This window comes from Scyliorhinus canicula, chromosome 6 (assembly GCF_902713615.1).
Source record: "Scyliorhinus canicula chromosome 6, sScyCan1.1, whole genome shotgun sequence".
NCBI classification, from domain to species: domain Eukaryota; kingdom Metazoa; phylum Chordata; class Chondrichthyes; order Carcharhiniformes; family Scyliorhinidae; genus Scyliorhinus; species Scyliorhinus canicula.
This window is the reverse complement of record NC_052151.1, coordinates 6,931,952-6,952,809: the sequence shown is the minus strand read 5'-3', so window position 1 is coordinate 6,952,809 and position 20,858 is coordinate 6,931,952. Positions and strand designations below refer to the sequence as shown.

Sequence of the window (20,858 nt, the reverse complement as noted above, 5' to 3'; positions counted from 1 at the left end):
GATTGAAAGAGCGGGAGAGGAGCCGAAGATTTGAAAGAGCGGGAGAGGAGCCGGAGATTTGAAAGAGCGCGAGAGGAGTCGGAGATTTGAAAGAGCGGGAGAGGAGTCGGAGATTTGAAAGAGCGGGAGAGGAGCCGGTGATTTGAAAGAGCGGGAGAGGAGCCAGAGACTTGAAAGCGCGGGAGAGGAGCCGGAGACATAAAAGAGCGGGAGAGGAGTCGGAGATATGAAAGAGCGGGAGAGGAGCCGGAGATTTGAAAGAGCGGGAGAGGAGCCGGAGATTTAAAAGAGCGGGAGAGGAGCCGGTGATTTGAAAGAGCGCGAGAGGAGCCGGAGATTTGAAAGAGCGGGAGAGGTGCCGGAGATTTGAGAGAGCGGGAGAGGAGCCGGAGATTTGAAAGAGCGGGAGAGGAGCCGGAGATTTGAAAGAGCGGGAGAGGAGCCGGAGATTTGAAAGAGCGGGAGAGGAGCCAGAGATTTGAAAGAGCGGGAACGGAGCCGGAGATTTGAAAGAGCGGGAGAGGAGCCGGAGATTTGAAAGAGCGGGAGAGGAGCCGGAGATTTGAAAGGGCGCAGGAGGAGCCGGAGATTTGAAAGAGTGGGAGAGGAGCCGGAGATTTGAAAGAGCGGGAGTGGAGCCGGAGATTTAAAAACGCGGGAGAGGAGCCGGAGATTTGAAAGAGCGGGAGAGGAGTCGGAGATTTGAAAGAGCGGGAGTGGAGTCGGAGATTTGAAAGAGTGGGAGAGGAGCCGGAGATTTGAAAGAGCGGGAGAGGAGGCGGAGATTTAAAAGAGCGGGAGAGGAGCCGGAGATATGAAAGAGCGGGAAAGGTGCCGGAGATTTAAAACAGCGGGAGAGGAGGCGGAGATTTAAAGAGCGGGAAAGGAGCCGGAGATTTGAAAGAGCGGGAGAGGAGCCGGAGATTTGAAAGAGCGGGAGAGGAGCCGGAGATTTGAAAGAGCGGGAGAGGAGTCGGAGATTTCAAAGAGCGGGAGAGGAGGCGGAGATTTGAAAGAGTGGGAGAGGAGGCGGAGATTTGAAAGAGTGGGAGAGGGGCTGGAGATTTGAAAGAGCGGGAGAGGAGTCGGAGATTTGAAAGAGCGGGAGAGGAGCCGAAGATTTGAAAGAGCGGGAGATGAGCCGGAGACTTGAAAGAGCGCGAGAGGAGTCGGAGATTTGAAAGAGCGGGAGAGGAGTCGGAGATTTGAAAGAGCGGGAGAGGAGCCGGTGATTTGAAAGAGCGGGAGAGGAGCCAGAGATTTGAAAGAGCGGGAGAGGAGCCAGAGATTTAAAAGAGCGGGAAAGGTGCCGGGGGTTTGAAAGAGCGGGAGAGGAGCCGGAGATTTGAAAGAGCGGGAGAGGAGCCGGTGATTTGAAAGAGCGGGAGAGGAGCCGGAGATTTGAAAGAGCGGGAGCGGAGCTGGAGATTTGAAAGAGCGGGAGAGGAGTCGGAGATTTGAAAGAGCGGGAGAGGAGCCGGAGATTTGAAAGAGCGGGAGCGGAGCCGGAGATTTGAAAGAGCGGGAGAGGGGCCGGAGATTTGAAAGAGCGGGAGAGGAGCAGGAGATTTGAAAGAGCGGGAGAGGAGCCGGAGATTTAAAAGAGCGGGAGAGGAGCCGGAGACTTGAAAGAGCGGGAGAGGAGCCGAAGATTTGAAAGAGCAGGAGAGGAGCCGAAGATTTGAAAGAGCGGGAGAGGAGCCGGATATTTGAAAGAGCAGGAGAGGAGCCGGAGATTTGAAAGAGCGGGAGAGGAGCCGGAGATTTGAAAGAGCGGGAGAGGAGCCGGAGATTTGAAAGAGCGGGAGTGGAGCCGGAGATTTGAAAGAGCGCAAGAGGAGCCGGAGATTTGAAAGAGCGGGAACGGAGCCGGAGATTTGAAAGAGCGCAGGAGGAGTCGGAGATTGGAAAGATCGCAAGCAGAGCCGGCGATTTGAAAGAGCGGGAGACGAGCCGGAGACTTGAAAGAGCGGGAGAGGAGCAGGAGATTTGAAAGAGCGGGAGAGGAGTCGGAAATTTGAAAGAGCGCAAGAGGAGTCGGAGATTTAAAAGAGCAGGAGAGGAGTCGGAGATTTGAAAGAGCGCAAGAGGAGTCGGAAATTTGAAAGAGCAGGAGAGGAGCAGGAGATTTGAAAGAGCGGGAAAGGAGCCGGAGATTTGAAAGAGCGCAGGAGGAGTCGGAGATTTGAAAGAGCGGGAAAGGAGCCGGAGATTTAAAAGAGCGCAGGAGGAGTCGGAGATTTGAAAGAGCGGGAACGGAGCCGGAGATTTGAAAGAGCGCAGGAGGAGTCGGAGATTGGAAAGATCGCAAGCAGAGCCGGCGATTTGAAAGAGCGCAAGAGGAGCCGGAGATTTGAAAGAGCGGGAGCAGAGCCGGAGATTTAAAAGAGCGGGAGCGGAGCCGGAGATTTGAAAGAGCGGGAAAGGAGCCGGAGATTTGAAAGAGCGGGAGAGGAGCAGGAGATTTGAAAGAGCGCAGGAGGAGTCGGAGATTTGAAAGAGCGCAGGAGGAGTCGGAGATTTGAAAGAGCGGGAGAGGAGCCGGAGATTTGAAAGAGCGGGAGAGGAGCCGGAGATTTGAAAGAGCGGGAGAGGAGCCGGAGATTTGAAAGAGCGGGAGAGGAGCCGGAGATTTGAAAGAGCGGGAGAGGAGCCGGAGATTTGAAAGAGCGGGAGAGGAGCCGGAGATTTGAAAGAGCGGGAGTGGAGCCGGAGATTTGAAAGAGCGCAAGAGGAGCTGGAGATTTGAAAGAGCGGGAACGGAGCCGGAGATTTGAAAGAGCGCAGGAGGAGTCGGAGATTGGAAAGATCGCAAGCAGAGCCGGCGATTTGAAAGAGCGGGAGACGAGCCGGAGACTTGAAAGAGCGGGAGCAGAGCCGGAGATTTAAAAGAGCGGGAGAGGAGTCGGAAATTTGAAAGAGCGGGAAAGGAGCCGGAGATTTAAAAGAGCGCAGGAGGAGTCGGAGATTTGAAAGAGCGGGAACGGAGCCGGAGATTTGAAAGAGCGCAGGAGGAGTCGGAGATTGGAAAGATCGCAAGCAGAGCCGGCGATTTGAAAGAGCGCAAGAGGATTTGAAAGAGCGGGAGCAGAGCCGGAGATTTAAAAGAGCGGGAGAGGAGTCGGAAATTTGAAAGAGCGCAAGAGGAGTCGGAGATTTAAAAGAGCAGGAGAGGAGTCGGAGAGTTGAAAGAGCGCAAGAGGAGTCGGAAATTTGAAAGAGCAGGAGAGGAGCAGGAGATTTGAAAGAGCGGGAAAGGAGCCGGAGATTTGAAAGAGCGGGAGAGGAGCAGGAGATTTGAAAGAGCGGGAAAGGTGCCGGAGATTTGAAAGAGCGCAGGAGGAGTCGGAGATTTGAAAGAGCGCAGGAGGAGTCGGAGATTTGAAAGAGCGCAGGAGGAGTCGGAGATTTGAAAGAGCGGGAACGGAGCCGGAGATTTGAAAGAGCGGGAGAGGAGCCGGAGATTTGAAAGAGTGGGAGAGGAGCAGGAGATTTGAAAGAGCGCAGGAGGAGTCGGAGATTTGAAAGAGCGGGAACGGAGCCGGAGATTTGAAAGAGCGCAGGAGGAGTCGGAGATTGGAAAGATCGCAAGCAGAGCCGGCGATTTGAAAGAGCGCAAGAGGAGCCGGAGATTTTAAAGAGCGGGAGCAGAGCCGGAGATTTAAAAGAGCGGGAGAGGAGTCGGAAATTTGAAAGAGCGCAAGAGGAGTCGGAGATTTGAAAGAGCAGGAGAGGAGCAGGAGGTTAGAAAGAGCGGGAAAGGAGCCGGAGATTTGAAAGAGCGGGAGAGGAGCAGGAGATTTGAAAGAGCGCAGGAGAAGTCGGAGATTTGAAAGAGCGGGAAAGGAGCCGGAGATTTAAAAGAGCGGGAGAGGAGCAGGAGATTTGAAAGAGCGCAGGAGGAGTCAGAGATTTGAAAGAGCGGGAGAGAGGCCGGAGATTTGAAAGGGCGCAGGAGGAGTCGGAGGTTTGAAAGAGCGGGAGCAGAGCCGGAGATTTAAAAGAGCGGGAGAGGAGCCGGAGATTTGAAAGAGCGGGAGCAGAGCCGGAGATTTAAAAGAGCGGGAGAGGAGCCGGAGATTTGAAAGAGCGGGAGAGGAGCCGGAGATTTGAAAGAGCGGGAGCGGAGCCGGAGTTTTGAAAGAGCGGGAGCGGAGCCGGAGATTTGAAAGAGCGGGAGAGGGGCCAGAGATTTGAAAGAGCGGGAGAGGAGTCGGAGATTTAAAAGAGTGGGAGAGGAGCCGGAGATTTGAAAGAGCGGAAGAGGAGCCAGAGATTTGAAAGAGCGGGAGAGGAGTCGGAGATTTAAAAGAATGGGAGGAGCCGGAGATTTGAAAGAGCGCGAGAGGAGTCGGAGACTTGAAAGCGCGGGAGAGGAGCCGGAGACATAAAAGAGTGGGAGAGGAGTCGGAGATTTGAAAGAGCGGGAGAGGAGCCGGAGATTTGAAAGAGCGGGAGAGGAGCCGGAGATTTAAAAGAGCGGGAGAGGAGCCGGTGATTTGAAAGAGCGCGAGAGGAGCCGGAGATTTGAAAGAGCGGGAGAGGTGCCGGAGATTTGAGAGAGCGGGAGAGGAGCCGGAGATTTGAAAGAGCGGGAGAGGAGCCGGAGATTTGAAAGAGCGGGAGAGGAGCCGGAGATTTGAAAGAGCGGGAGAGGAGCCAGAGATTTGAAAAAGCGGGAACGGAGCCGGAGATTTGAAAGAGCGGGAGAGGAGCCGGAGATTTGAAAGAGCGGGAGAGGAGCCGGAGATTTGAAAGGGCGCAGGAGGAGCCGGAGATTTGAAAGAGTGGGAGAGGAGCCGGAGATTTGAAAGAGCGGGAGTGGAGCCGGAGATTTAAAAGCGCGGGAGAGGAGCCGGAGACATAAAAGAGTGGGAGAGGAGTCGGAGATTTGAAAGAGCGGGAGAGGAGCCGGAGATTTAAAAGAGCGGGAGAGGAGCCGGAGATTTGAAAGAGTGGGAGAGGAGCCGGAGATTTAAAAGAGCGGGAGAGGAGCCGGAGATTTGAAAGAGTGGGAGAGGAGCCGGAGATTTAAAAGAGCGGGAGAGGAGGCGGAGATTTGAAAGAGTGGGAGAGGAGGCGGAGATTTGAAAGAGTGGGAGAGGAGCCGGAGATTTGAAAGAGCGGGAGAGGAGCCAGAGATTTGAAAGAGCGGGAACGGAGCCGGAGATTTGAAAGAGCGGGAGAGGAGCCGGAGATTTGAAAGAGCGGGAGAGGAGCCGGAGATTTGAAAGGGCGCAGGAGGAGCCGGAGATTTGAAAGAGTGGGAGAGGAGCCGGAGATTTGAAAGAGCGGGAGTGGAGCCGGAGATTTAAAAGCGCGGGAGAGGAGCCGGAGATTTGAAAGAGCGGGAGAGGAGTCGGAGATTTGAAAGAGCGGGAGTGGAGTCGGAGATTTGAAAGAGTGGGAGAGGAGCCGGAGATTTGAAAGAGCGGGAGAGGAGGCGGAGATTTAAAAGAGCGGGAGAGGAGCCGGAGATATGAAAGAGCGGGAAAGGTGCCGGAGATTTAAAAGAGCGGGAGAGGAGGCGGAGATTTAAAAGAGCGGGAAAGGAGCCGGAGATTTGAAAGAGCGGGAGAGGAGCCGGAGATTTGAAAGAGCGGGAGAGGAGCCGGAGATTTGAAAGAGCGGGAAAGGAGTCGGAGATTTAAAAGAACGGGAGAGGAGGCGGAGATTTGAAAGAGTGGGAGAGGTGGCGGAGATTTGAAAGAGTGGGAGAGGGGCTGGAGATTTGAAAGAGCGGGAGAGGAGTCGGAGTTTGAAAGAGCGGGAGAGGAGGCGGAGATTTAAAAGAGCGGGAGAGGAGCCGGAGATTTGAAAGAGCGGGAAATGTGCCGGAGATTTGAAAGAGTGGGAGAGGAGCCGGAGATTTGAAAGAGTGGGAGAGGAGCCGGAGATTTGAAAGAGCGGGAGAGGAGGCGGAGATTTAAAAGAGCGGGAGAGGAGCCGGAGATTTGAAAGAGCGGGAAAGGTGCCGGAGATTTAAAAGAGCGCGAGAGGAGGCGGAGATTTAAAAGAGCGGGAGCGGAGCCGGAGATTTAAAAGAGCGGGAGAGGAGCCGGAGATTTGAAAGAGCGGGAGAGGAGCCGGAGATTTAAAAGAGCGGGAGAGGAGCCGGAGATTTAAAAGAGTGGGAGAGGAGCCGGAGATTTAAAAGAGCGGGAGAGGAGCCGGAGATTTGAAAGAGTGGGAGAGGAGCCGGAGATTTAAAAGAGCGGGAGAGGAGCCGGAGATTTGAAAGAGTGGGAGAGGAGCCGGAGATTTAAAAGAGCGGGAGAGGAGGCGGAGATTTGAAAGAGTGGGAGAGGAGGCGGAGATTTGAAAGAGTGGGAGAGGAGGAGGAGATTTAAAAGAGCAGGAAAGCTGCCACTATTTACTAGCTGAGCGCCTTTGATGCCAGAACTATAATTCTCCATAGCTATCTTAAAAATAATCGAATTGTGGTCACTAGTCCCAAAGTGGTCCTTCACTAACACCTCCGTCACCTGCTCTTCCTGAAATGAAAAAAATGAAAATTGCTTATTATCACAAGGAGGTTTCAAATGAAGTTACTGTGAAAAGCCCCTAGTCGCCACATTCCGGCGCCTGTTCAGGGAGGCTGGTACAGGAATCGAACCGTGCTGCTGGCCTGCCTGGGTCTGCTTTAAAAGCCAGCAATTTAGCCCAGTGAGCTAAATCAGCCCCTATTCCCCAAGAGGAGGTGGGAGACCTCCCCTGATCCAGATGAGGAAGATTCCGGGCATTTGGGCACGTGCAGTAGGAGGCTACAGGGGGCCGTGACCGGGAGATGGTCCATTCGCCCATCGCTCTGCTAGGTCCACCCTTATCCTGTGTTAGAGCCACAGATGATTGTCTGCAGTTGAACTGCGTTGCATCCTCCAAAGCCGCCCCCATTAGGCTCACGGTTTGAGTCAATGTCCCCGTATCAGCCTCCCCGTATCAGCCTCCCGAACAGGCGCCGGAATGTGGCGACTAGGGGCTTTTCACAGTAACTTCATTGAAGCCTACTCGTGACAATAAGCGATTTTCATTTCATTTCATTTCAATGGTCAGCCATTTCTTTTCTAAAAATATTTTTATTGGCATTTGGAATTAGAAAAACAGAGTTTTGCATATAAATAACAATACAACAGTTAAGATAAGTGACAAAATGGAAACAAAGCATAAGCCTCTTGCTGTCACCATCACCGTGACTGAACTCCCAGTCCTGTTTTACATTATTACAGTGATGTTAATTTTTACAGTATGTTAACGGGTTCTTCCTGGGGCTCTGACCGCTTGGCAGCCAGTGTTGCACCCAGCTTTACCCCCATATTTACAAATATCGCTGGGATGCTTCCACTCGCTTGCCGGTATTCATTTCACTGGTGGCTGTGGGGGAGAAGGGCGGGTGGTGAATTTCAGTTTTCAAGCGAGGGTGAGCGCTTTGTTTCCCTGGTTCAGCGTGTGTGGGAGGGTATTGTGTTCCCTCCTGTGGGTGAGCCTCCTCCTCACTCCTTCTCTGTTCTTCGCGATCTCCCCTCCTTCCAGGCGACATTCCCTGCCCCCTCTTGCGGATTTATCCCACGTGTCGTGGAATCTCTCCTTGGACCCTCATCTAAAATTTGATTTTTTTTCCAGCCTCAGGAATTCAGCCAGATCTGAGAACCATTCCGAGGCCCTGGGGAGAGCTGCCGACTTCCACCCTAACAGAAATCTCTGCCTGGCGATCAGTGAGGCAAAGGCCAGGGCACCCGTCCCCTTCCCTGTCCAGAGTGCTCTCACCCCTCAAAGACCAGCACAGGTAAGCATGGCTCCATCTGAAACCCCCATCACCCTGGACATAGTCTCGATGAAGACGGTCCAGAATTCCCTGGGTCTGGGACAGGACCAGAACATGTTGGTTGGTTTGGCCAGGCCCCCTGACACCTCTCGCACTTGTTGGAGGGCATTTTGTGATACTGGAATATGATATAAATTATAGGTGGCCCAGTAACTACATTTGTGCTCCTATATTACTTATATCTATATTATATCTTATATCAGAAAAGATTTAAGGACACAAAATGGCTGAACACGCCACATTCCCTGTAAACTGTCTCAGGAGATCCAAGCGTGGGTATGTATAGGGAGTGTCCCAACAGTCACTGATAACAGCTTCACAGAACAAGACATGTAATGTATCCTTGATAAAGCTCAAGGTCTACGGCTGTAGACAGGACACAATATTATGTCAGTTTTGAATGACTTCTGTATGAAGTTAGGGGCGGGTAAGACAACACCCACTTTCACCATAAATGTGATGATTGACTGCATGTAATAAGTGTGATGCGAATATAGTTGATTGATTGTATGTAAATGAGAAAACAACGAATTCCGCCCCTTGAATCTGTATATTAACCCGTGTGAGCTTTAGCTCAAGTGAGAGAAGGTGCTGTCGTAGGCTGCGGAGTCTCACAGGCCTCCTCTCCCAGAATTCTGACATAATAAACTGCTATTTTACTTATACTCTGGCCTTCCTGTGAATATTTTCACCTCTAACACACTTATCCTCCATCTCCGGGTAGATCCCACTCATACCGCCTTGGTAAGGTGTGCTCTGTGCACTACCTTCAGCTGCATCAGGCTTAACCTTGCGCAGGAGGTGGAGGAATTGACTCTCTGCAGCATCTTCATCCAGAGTCCTCCCCCTGTCACCACGCCCATTTCATTCCCCCATTTCAGTCTGGTCTCGTCCAGTGGGGTCCTGACCTTTTTTGTAAGTCATCTGTGGATGTTGCCACACTCCACATCTCCTAACGAGTCCAGCCCATTCAGTGTGTCCAGAAATGTATGTCCAGTCTCTAGGGGAATGTGTTTTGTCTTCTTGCGGAGAAAGTCATGCAGCTGTAGGAACCTAAGCTCATTCCCTTTCGGGAGTTGGAGCCTCTTTGTGAATTCCCCCAGGGTCACCAGTCTGTCGCCCACGTACATGTCCTCGACTGTCAATGTCTCTCTGTCCTCCCTCCACATCCCAAATGCGCCATCTATCCTTGCCAGTGTGAACCTGTGGGGCCGGATTCTCTGTTTGGGAGACAAAGTCCCCACACCGGCGTGAAAACGGTGGTGGTTTCTGCCAGGAAAACTGGCAGAAAACGGCCAGCAATTCCCTGCTCCTGGAGAGGGGGGATCTAGCAGCCAAGCAGCGTAGAGCTCCCAGCTCTAGCTGCCGATGCGGCCCAGAGTATTGCCGGGTCCGTGGACGCATATGTGCACAGCGGGGGCCTGCAGCGGCCGCGCTGTGCTCCATGGCGGACGCAGCCCGCAGACCCAGACTCCAAAAATAGTACCCTCCGCCCCTTCGCCGGCTCGCGCGCCCCAGAATCACCCCCCCCCCCCCCCCCCCACAGTGCCCCCTACCCGCGGATCAGCCCTCCCACAACTGTTACGGTGCTAGACTGAGTCTGCAGCCACCACGCTGAGTTCACGATGGGCGAGACCATGAGTGTCCCATGCCATTGGGAACTCAGACGGTCAGGGACGTAGTGTCATGGGGCGGGGCTCAGGCAATGGCCTGAGGCCGTGGATACGGCGTGCAGCGCACTCCTAGAGTACTCCGCTTCTCAGGGGGCAGAACATAGCGAAAGCGGTGCCGCCTCCAATTTGGTAGTCATCAGGGATTCTCCCCCGTGTGGCAATTTCGGCGTTGGGATCAGAGAATCCAGCCCATGATTGTTGTAGATGGAGGTCCCTGTGGACATCTCGCCACGTTCGAAGTAGCGCCTAAACGTCCTGAGGGTGGTGACTACCATTGGGCTCCTGGAGTGTGTGTAGGGGGGCCGGGAGTGGCGGGGTCACCAGCGCGTAGAGAGAGAGGCCATGCAGTGCTGGACCGAGAAAACAGACAAGCTCCTACGTGACTGCTTGGAGACAGTGGACTGGTCCATATTTGAAACTCAGTGACCAACCTGAATGAGTATGCCACCACCATCACAGACTTCATCAGCAAATGTGTGGATGACTGCGTGCCAAAGGAAGCAGTACGTACGTTCCCCAACCGGAAACCAGGGGGAGCACGGTGGCATTGTGGATAGCACAATTGCTTCACAACTCCAGGGTCCCAGGTTCGATTCCGGCTTGGGTCACTGTCTGTGCGGAGTCTGCACATCCTTCCCGTATGTGCGTGGGTTTCCTCCGGGTGCTCCGGTTTCCTCCCACAGTCCAAAGATGTGCAGGTTAGGTGGATTGGCCATGATAAATTGCCCCGAGTGTCCAAAATTGCCCTTAGTGTTGGGTAGGGTTACTGGGTTATGGGGATAGGGTGGAGGTGTTGATCTTGGGTAGGATGCTCTTTCCAAGAACCAGTGCAGACTCGTTGGGCTGAATGGCCTCCTTCTGCACTGTAAATTCTATGAAACCATGGCTTAACCGGGAGATTGACTCCCTACTGAAGGACTGGTCTGAGGTATTCAAGTCAGGTGACCCCCGACTTAAACAAGAAATCCAGGTACGACCTCCGCAAAGCCACCCGAGATGCCAAGAGAGAATATCAGACCAAGCTAGAGTCACAGACTAACAATATAGACTCTCGTCGGTTGTGGCATGGCCGAAACAACATAACGGGCTACAAAGCAAAGCCAAGCAGCATCTCCGGCAGCAGCATACCCCTCCCCAATCAACTCAATGCATTCTATGTTCGGTTCGAGCAGAGAACCATCGAACCGCTGTCGAGGGAACCAGCAGGCCTAGACACACCATATCCACCGTCACAGCTTTCAAAGTCAGATCGGCCTTCCTGAAAGTGAACCCTTGGAAGGCGATGGGTCCAGATGGGATCCCTGGTCGTGCACTCGGAGCCTGCACGGACCAGCTGGCAGATGTGTTCACGGACATCTTCAACCTACTCCGCTCTGAGGTCCCCACCTGCTTCAAGAAGACCACCATCATACCGGTGCCAAAGAAGAACTAGGTAACATGTGTCAATGACTACCTTCCGGTGGCCCTGACTTCATTCGTAATGAAGTGTTTCGAGAGGTTGGCCATGAGCACATCATCTCCATACTCCCAGAACGCCTAGATCCACTGCAATTCGCATACTACCGCAACCGGTCCACAGCAGACGCCATCTCCCTGGCCCTACACCCATCCCTAGAGCATCTCGACAACAAGGACTCCTACATCAAACTCCTATTTATTGACTACAGCTCCGCCTTCAACACCATAATCCCAGCCAAGCTCATATCAAAGCTCCAACACCCAGGACTTGGCTCTCCACTCTGCAACTGGATCCTCAACTTTCTGACCCACAGACCACAATCTGGAAGGATAAACAACACCTCCTCCAAGATAGTCCTCAATACCGGTGCTGTGTACTTAGCCCCCTATTATACTCCCTGCACACATACGACTGCGTGGCAAAATTTGGTTCCAACTCCATCTACAAGTTTGCTCAGGAAACTAAGGAAATCATGATGGCACAGTGGGTAGCACTGCTGCCTCGCAACTCCAGGGACCCTGTTTCGAATGAGTGTGTGGAGTTTGCACTTTCCTTTTTATTTTATAAATTTGGAGTACCCAATTCAGTTTTCCAATTAAGGGACAATTTAGCGTGGCCAATCCACCCACCCTGCACATCTTTGGGTTGTGGGCGCGAAACCCAAGCAAACACGGGGAGAATGTGCAAACTCCACATGGACAGTGACCCAGAGCCAGGATCGAACCTGGGACCTTGGCATTGTGAGGCAGCAATGCTAACCACTGTGCCACTGTGCTGCCCCTGAGTTTGCACTTTCTGCCTGTGTCTGCGAGGATTTCCTCCGGTTGCTCCGGTTTCCTCCCCCAGACCAAAGTGTGCAGGTTAGGTGGATTGGCTATGATAAATTGCCCCGAAAGAGTCTAAAATGTTAGGCGGGGTTACTGGGTTACGGGGATTGGGTATGTAGGTTTATGTAGGGTGCTCTTTCCAAGGGCCAGTGCAGACTCGATGGGCCAAATGGCCTCCTTCTGCACTGCAGGGATTCTATGTGATAGGATGAATTATCTCTTCTGTTTTGCTTGGGTAAGTCACTCCTCATCACTTTCATCTCACACATCCACAGGGATCTCATTCAAAGCCAACTGTGCTGCATACGTTCTCTTGGCCACAGGGATCTCATTCAAAGCCAACTGTGCTGCATACGTTCCCTTGGCCACAGGGATCTCATTCAAAGCCAACTGTGCTGCATACATTCCCTTGGCCACAGGGATCTCATTCAAAGCCAACTGTGCTGCATACGTTCCCTTGGCCACAGGGATCTCATTCAAAGCCAACTGTGCTGCATACGTTCCCTTGGCCACAGGGATCTCATTCAAAGATCCAGCAGAGGGCAGCAGAGCAGAGCTACTGATCAGCTGTTCTGGGGAAATTTGCATACGTGCAGTGCGGTCAGCCTAAGTTGAAGGTGAATCTGCGAAGGAGACCCGAGGAGTTTGAGTGAAGGCAATCATCCAGCAGAGGGCAGCAGAGCAGAGCTACTGATCAGCTGTTCTGGGGAAATTTGCATACGTGCAGTGCGGTCAGCCTAAGTTGAAGGTGAATCTGCGAAGGAGACCCGAGGAGTTTGAGTGAAGGCAATCATCCAGCAGAGGGCAGCAGAGCAGAGCTACTGATCAGCTGTTCTGGGGAAATTTGCATACGTGCAGTGCGGTCAGCCTAAGTTGAAGGTGGTTTGTGGAGAGGCTGTTGGCAAGTGACAATTAAACCCGAAACACTTCATGAGTGTTTCCCACCCTACCCCACGGTGGTTGGGAAGAAGGAGCAGGGGCCTGTCGTGAAGGTGAGTGAGTGCCTTTAAAGTTGCTTACCTTTCAGCGGGAGCAGGGTTTGAGGTAATATCAGGTAAGCTCTTCCTTTCTTTTTCTTTTCTTGTTTTTTTTAAAATCTAGAGGTGATGTCAGGGAAGGCAGTACAATGCTCCTCCTGCAGAATGTTTGAGGTGAGGGACGCCGTCAGTGTCCCTGCTGATTTCATCTGTGGGAAGTGCACCCAACTCCAGCTCCTCAAAAACCGTGTTAGGGACCTGGAGCTTGAGCTGGATGAACTTCGGATCATTCGGGAGGCAGAGGGGGTCATAGATAGGAGCTTCAGGGAAGTAGTTACACCAAAGACTGGAGATAGATGGGTAACTGTCAGAGGGACTGGGAAGAAGCAGTCAGTGCAGGGACCCCCTGCGGTCGTTCCCCTGAGTAACAAGTATACCGTTTTGGATACTTGTGGGGGGGGGGGGACTTACCAGGGGTAAGCCATGGGGTACGGGCCTCTGGCACGGAGTCTGTCCCTGTTGCTCAGAAGGGAAGGGGGGAAAGGAGTAGAACATTAGTAATTGGGGACTCAATAGTCAGGGGCACAGATAGGAGATTTTGTGGGAGCGAGAGAGACTCACGTTTGGTATGTTGCCTCCCAGGTGCAAGGGTACGTGATGTCTCGGATCGTGTTTTCCGGGTCCTTAAGGGGGAGGGGGAGCAGCCCCAAGTCATAGTCCACATTGGCACTAACGACATAGGTAGGAAAGGGGACAAGGATGTCAGGCAGGCCTTTAGGGAGCTAGGATGGAAGCTCAGAGCGAGAACAAACAGAGTTGTTATCTCTGGGTTGTTGCCCGTGCCACGTGATAGTGAGATGAGGAATAGGGAGAGAGAGCAATTAAACACGTGGCTACAGGGATGGTGCAGGTGGGAGGGATTCAGATTTCTGGATAACTGGGGCTCTTTCTGGGGAAAGTGGGACCTCTATAGACAGGATGGTCTACATCTGAACCTGAGGGGCACCAATATCCTGGGGGGGGAGATTTGTTAGTGCTCTTTGGGGGGGTTTAAACTAATTCAGCAGGGGCATGGGAACCTGGATTGTAGTTTTGGGGTACGGGAGATTGAGAGTATAGAGGTCAGGAGCACAGATTTGACTTCGCAGGAGGGTGCCAGTGTTCAGGTAGGTGGTTTGAAGTGTGTCTACTTCAATGCCAGGAGTATACGAAATAAGGTAGGGGAACTGGCAGCATGGGTTGGTACCTGGGACTTCGATGTTGTGGCCATTTCAGAGACATGGATAGAGCAGGGACAGGAATGGTTGTTGCAGGTTCCGGGGTTTAGGTGTTTTAGTAAGCTCAGAGAAGGGGGCAAAAGAGGGGGAGGTGTGGCGCTGCTAGTCAAGGACAGTATTACGGTGGCGGAAAGGATGCTAGATGGGGACTCTTCTTCTGAGGTAGTATGGGCTGAGGTTAGAAACAGGAAAGGAGAGGTCACCCTGTTGGGAGTTTTCTATAGGCCACCTAATAGTTCTAGGGATGTAGAGGAAAGGATGGCGAAGATGATTCTGGAAAAGAGCGAAAGTAACAGGGTAGTTGTTATGGGAGACTTTAACTTTCCAAATATTGACTGGAAAAGATATAGTTCGAGTACATTAGATGGGTCATTCTTTGTACAATGTGTGCAGGAGGGTTTCCTGACACAATATGTTGACAGGCCAACAAGAGGAGAGGCCACATTGGATTTGGTTTTGGGTAATGAACCAGGCTAGGTGTTAGATCTGGAGGTAGGTGAGCACTTTGGAAACAGTGACCACAATTCGGTGACCTTTACGTTAGTGATGGAAAGGGATAAGTATACCCCGCAGGGCAAGAGTTATAGCTGGGGGAAGGGTAATTATGATGCCATTAGACATGACTTAGGATGTGTTGGTTGGAGAAGTAGGCTGCAAGGGTTGGGCACACTGGATATGTGGAGCTTGTTCAAGGAACAGCTATTGCATGTTCTTGATAAGTACGTACCAGTCAGGCAGGGAGGAAGGGGTCGAGCGAGGGAACCGTGGTTTACCAAAGAAGTGGAATCTCTTGTTAAGAGGAAGAAGGAGGCCTATGTGAAGATGAGGCGTGAAGTTTCAGTTGGGGCGCTTGATAGTTACAAGGAAGCGAGGAAGGATCTAAAGAGAGAGCTGAGACGAGCAAGGAGGGGACATGAGAAGTCTTTGGCAGGTAGGATCAAGGAAAACCCAAAAGCTTTCTATAGGTATGTCAGGAATAAAAGAATGACTAGGGTAAGAGTAGGGCCAGTCAAGGACAGTGGTGGGAAGTTGTGTGTGGAGGCTGAGGAGATAAGCGAGATACTAAATGAATACTTTTCGTCAGTATTCACTCAAGAAAAAGATAATATTGTGGAGGAGAATGCTGAGACCCAGGCTATTAGAATAGATGGCATTGAGGTGCGTAGGGAAGAAGTGTTGGCAATTCTGGACAAGGTGAAAATAGATAAGTCCCCGGGGCCGGATGGGATTTATCCTAGGATTCTCTGGGAAGCCAGGGAAGAGATTGCTGAGCCTTTGGCTTTGATTTTTAGGTCATCATTGGCTACAGGAATAGTGCCAGAGGACTGGAGGATAGCAAATGTGGTCCCTTTGTTCAAGAAGGGGAGTAGAGACAACCCCGGTAACTATAGGCCAGTGAGCCTAACGTCTGTGGTGGGTAAAGTCTTGGAGAGGATTATAAAAGATACGATTTATAATCATCTAGATAGGAATAATATGATTAGGGACAGTCAGCATGGTTTTGTGAAGGGTAGGTCATGCCTCACAAACCTTATCGAGTTCTTTGAGAAGGTGACTGAACAGGTAGACGAGGGTAGAGCAGTTGATGTGGTGTATATGGATTTCAGTAAAGCGTTTGATAAGGTTCCCCACGGTCGGCTATTGCAGAAAATACGGAGGCTGGGGATTGAGGGTGATTTAGAGATGTGGATCAGAAATTGGCTAGTTGAAAGAAGACAGAGAGTGGTAGTTGATGGGAAATGTTCAGAATGGAGTTCAGTTACGAGTGGTGTACCACAAGGATCTGTTCTGGGGCCGTTGCTGTTTGTCATTTTTATAAATGACCTAGAGGAGGGAGCAGAAGGATGGGTGAGTAAATTTGCAGACGACACTAAAGTCGGTGGAGTTGTAGACAGTGCGGAAGGATGTTGCAGGTTACAGAGGGACATAGATAAGCTGCAGAGCTGGGCTGAGAGGTGGCAAATGGAGTTTAATGTGGAGAAGTGTGAGGTGATTCACTTTGGAAAGAATAACAGGAATGCGGAATATTTGGCTAATGGTAAAATTCTTGGTAGTGTGGATGAGCAGAGGGATCTCAGTGTCCATGTACATAGATCCCTGAAAGTTGCCACCCAGGTTGATAGGGTTGTGAAGAAGGCCTATGATGTGTTGGCCTTTATTGGTAGAGGGATTGAGTTCCGGAGCCATGAGGTCATGTTGCAGTTGTACAAAACTCTAGTACGGCCGCATTTGGAGTATTGCGTACAGTTCTGGTCGCCTCATTATAGGAAGGACGTGGAAGCTTTGGAACGGGTGCAGAGGAGATTTACCAGGATGTTGCCTGGTATGGAGGGAAAATCTTATGAGGAAAGGCTGATGGACTTGAGGTTGTTTTCGTTAGAGAGAAGAAGGTTAAGAGGTGACTTAATAGAGGCATACAAAATGATCAGAGGGTTAGATAGGGTGGACAGCGAGAGCCTTCTCCCGCGGATGGAGGTGGCTAGCACGAGGGGACATAGCCTTAAATTGAGGGGTAATAGATATAGGACAGAGGTCAGAGGTGGGTTTTTTACGCAAAGAGTGGTGAGGCCGTGGAATGCCCTACCTGCAACAGTCGTGGACACGCCAACATTGAGGGCATTTAAAAATTTATTGGATAAGCATATGGATGATAAGGGCATAGTGTAGGTTAGATGGCCTTTAGATTTTTTCCATGTTGGTGCAACATCGAGGGCCGAAGGGCCTGTACTGCGCTGTATCGTTCTATGTTCTATGTTCTAAAGCCAACTGTGCTGCATACGTTCCCTTGGCCACAGGGATCTCATTCAAAGCCAACTGTGCTGCATACGTTCTCTTGGCCACAGGGATCTCATTCAAAGCCAACTGTGCTGCATACGTTCCCTTGGCCACAGGGATCTCATTCAAAGCCAACTGTGCTGCATACGTTCCCTTGGCCACAGGGATCTCATTCAAAGCCAACTGTGCTGCATACGTTCCCTTGGCCACAGGGATCTCATTCAAAGCCAACTGTGCTGCATACGTTCCCTTGGCCACAGGGATCTCATTCAAAGCCAACTGTGCTGCATACGTTCCCTTGGCCACAGGGATCTCATTCAAAGCCAACTGTGCTGCATACGTTCCCTTGGCCACAGGGATCTCATTCAAAGCCAACTGTGCTGTGCTGCATACGTTCCCTTGGCCACAGCGATCTCATTCAAACCCAACTGTGCTGCATACGTTCCCTTGGCCACAGGGATCTCATTCAAAGCCAACTGTGCTGCATACGTTCTCTTGGCCACAGGGATCTCATTCAAAGCCAACTGTGCTGCGTACGTTCCCTTGGCCACAGGGATCTCATTCAAAGCCAACTGTGCTGCATACGTTTCCTTGGCCACAGGGATCTCATTCAAAGCCAACTGTGCTGCATACGTTCCCTTGGCCACAGGGATCTCATTCAAAGCCAACTGTGCTGCATACGTTCCCTTGGCCACAGGGATCTCATTCAAAGCCAACTGTGCTGCATACGTTCCCTTGGCCACAGGGATCTCATTCAAAGCCAACTGTGCTGCATATGTTCTCTTGGCCACAGGGATCTCATTCAAAGCCAACTGTGCTGCATACGTTCCCTTGGCCACAGGGATCTCATTCAAAGCCAACTGTGCTGCATACGTTCCCTTGGCCACAGGGATCTCATTCAAAGCCAACTGTGCTGCATACGTTCCCTTGGCCACAGGGATCTCATTCAAAGCCAACTGTGCTGCATACGTTCCCTTGGCCACAGGGATCTCATTCAAAGCCAACGGTGCTGCATACGTTCCCTTGGCCACAGGGATATCACTCAAAGCCAACTGTGCTGCATACATTCCCTTGGCCACAGGGATCTCATTCAAAGCCAACTGTGCTGCATATGTTCTCTTGGCCACAGGGATCTCATTCAAAGCCAACGGTGCTGCATACGTTCCCTTGGCCACAGGGATATCACTCAAAGCCAACTGTGCTGCATACATTCCCTTGGCCACAGGGATCTCATTCAAAGCCAACTGTGCTGCATACGTTCCCTTGGCCACAGGGATCTCATTCAAAGCCAACGGTGCTGCATACGTTCCCTTGGCCACAGGGATCTCATTCAAAGCCAACTGTGCTGCATACGTTCCCTTGGCCAAAGGGATCTCATTCAAAGCCAACTGTGCTGCATACGTTCCCTTGGCCACAGGGATCTCATTCAAAGCCAACTGTGCTGCATACGTTCCCTTGGCCACAGGGATCTCATTCAAAGCCAACTGTGCTGCATACGTTCCCTTGGCCACAGGGATCTCATTCAAAGCCAACTGTGCTGCATACGTTCCCTTGGCCACAGGGATCTCATTCAAAGCCAACTGTGCTGCATACGTTCCCTTGGCCACAGGGATCTCATTCAAAGCCAACTGTGCTGCATACGTTCCCTTGGCCACAGGGATCTCATTCAAAGCCAACTGTGCTGCATACGTTCCCTTGGCCACAGGGATCTCATTCAAAGCCAACTGTGCTGCATACGTTCCCTTGGCCACAGGGATCTCATTCAAAGCCAACTGTGCTGCATACATTCCCTTGGCCACAGGGATCTCATTCAAAGCCAACTGTGCTGCATACGTTCCCTTGGCCACAGGGATCTCATTCAAAGCCAACTGTGCTGCATACGTTCCCTTGGCCACAGGGATCTCATTCAAAGCCAACGGTGCTGCATACGTTCCCTTGGCCACAGGGATCTCATTCAAAGCCAACTGTGCTGCATACGTTCCCTTGGCCACAGGGATCTCATTCAAAGCCAACTGTGCTGCATACGTTCCCTTGGCCACAGGGATCTCATTCAAACCCAACTGTGCTGCATACGTTCCCTTGGCCACAGGGATCTCATTCAAAGCCAACTGTGCTGCATACGTTCTCTTGGCCACAGGGATCTCATTCAAAGCCAACTGTGCTGCGTACGTTCCCTTGGCCACAGGGATCTCATTCAAAGCCAACTGTGCTGCATACGTTTCCTTGGCCACAGGGATCTCATTCAAAGCCAACTGTGCTGCATACGTTCCCTTGGCCACAGGGATCTCATTCAAAGCCAACTGTGCTGCATACGTTCCCTTGGCCACAGGGATCTCATTCAAAGCCAACTGTGCTGCATACGTTCCCTTGGCCACAGGGATCTCATTCAAAGCCAACTGTGCTGCATACGTTCCCTTGGCCACAGGGATCTCATTCAAAGCCAACTGTGCTGCATACGTTCCCTTGGCCACAGGGATCTCATTCAAAGCCAGCTGTGCTGCATACGTTCCCTTGGCCACAGGGATCTCATTCAAAGCCAACTGTGCTGCATACGTTCCCTTGGCCACAGGGATCTCATTCAAACCCAACTGTGCTGCATACGTTCTCTTGGCCACAGGGATCTCATTCAAAGCCAACTGTGCTGCGTACGTTCCCTTGGCCACAGGGATCTCATTCAAAGCCAACTGTGCTGCATACGTTTCCTTGGCCACAGGGATCTCATTCAAAGCCAACTGTGCTGCATACGTTCTCTTGGCCACAGGGATCTCATTCAAAGCCAACTGTGCTGCATACGTTCCCTTGGCCACAGGGATCTCATTCAAAGCCAACTGTGCTGCATACGTTCCCTTGGCCACAGGGATCTCATTCAAAGCCAACTGTGCTGCATACGTTCCCTTGGCCACAGGGATCTCATTCAAAGCCAACTGTGCTGCATACGTTCCCTTGGCCACAGGGATCTCATTCAAAGCCAACTGTGCTGCATATGTTCTCTTGGCCACAGGGATCTCATTCAAAGCCAACTGTGCTGCATACGTTCCCTTGGCCACAGGGATCTCATTCAAAGCCAACTGTGCTGCATACGTTCCCTTGGCCACAGGGATCTCATTCAAAGCCAACTGTGCTGCATACGTTCCCTTGGCCACAGGGATCTCATTCAAAGGCAACTGTGCTGTATACATTCCCTTGGCCACAGGGATCTCATTCAAAGCCAACTGTGCTGCATACGTTCTCTTGGCCACAGGGATCTCATTCAAAGCCAACTGTGCTGCATACGTTCCCTTCGCCACAGAAAAATACTTTTCACTGTACTTCGGTACATGTGACAATAAATCAAATCAATCAATCAATCAATCAAGGGGCACCACTATTCACTCACCCACACACATCCTCATGACCTGTGAGTAGGGTCATCGTCCCACCAATAGCCTCATGCACCACCCACAAGTGCCAGGCATCCTTATCATTTGTCCTGGTAGGCGTCCTGTCTCTCCATCTGTCTTCAAAGAGGACAAGCTGGCACATAACAAGAGATAGAGGTCCCAGACTGGTGGGTGGATGGATGGTAGAACAGAAGGTCCTCATGGAGAGTACTGTGTGTAGTTCTGGTCACCACACTAAAGGAAGGAAGTGATTAGACTGGAGAGGGTGCAGAGGAGGTTCACCAGGATGTTATCTGGACTGGAGCGTTTCAGCAATGAAGAGAGACGGGATAGGCTGGGCTTGTTTTCTTCGAGCAGAGAGGAAATAAAGCTGTGAGCTTTGACAAAGAGTCATCTGGAGTCGAAACGTTAGCTCTTTTCTCTCCCTTCAGATGCTGCCAGACTTCCTGAGATTTTCCAGCATTTTCTCTTTTGGTTTCAGATTCCAGCTTCCGCAGTAATTTGCTTTTATTTATTATGAGTGTGCATAGATCATTGAAGGTGGCAAGACAAGTGGAGAGAGCAGTTAATAAAGCAAATCTGACACTGGATTTTATTAATATGGACACAGAGTACAAGAGCAAGGAGATTAAATTGAATCTACACAATGCACTGATTACACTTCAGCT

General features: G+C 51.5%; 1 protein-coding gene across 1 annotated transcript in view; it reads right to left on the bottom strand.

Moving 5' to 3' along the window:
- The window catches only part of abcc10 (ATP-binding cassette, sub-family C (CFTR/MRP), member 10), a 317,294-nt gene that overhangs the window by 196,874 nt on the left and 99,562 nt on the right, over positions 1 to 20,858 (bottom strand). The gene's annotated exons all lie outside the window — the stretch shown is intronic.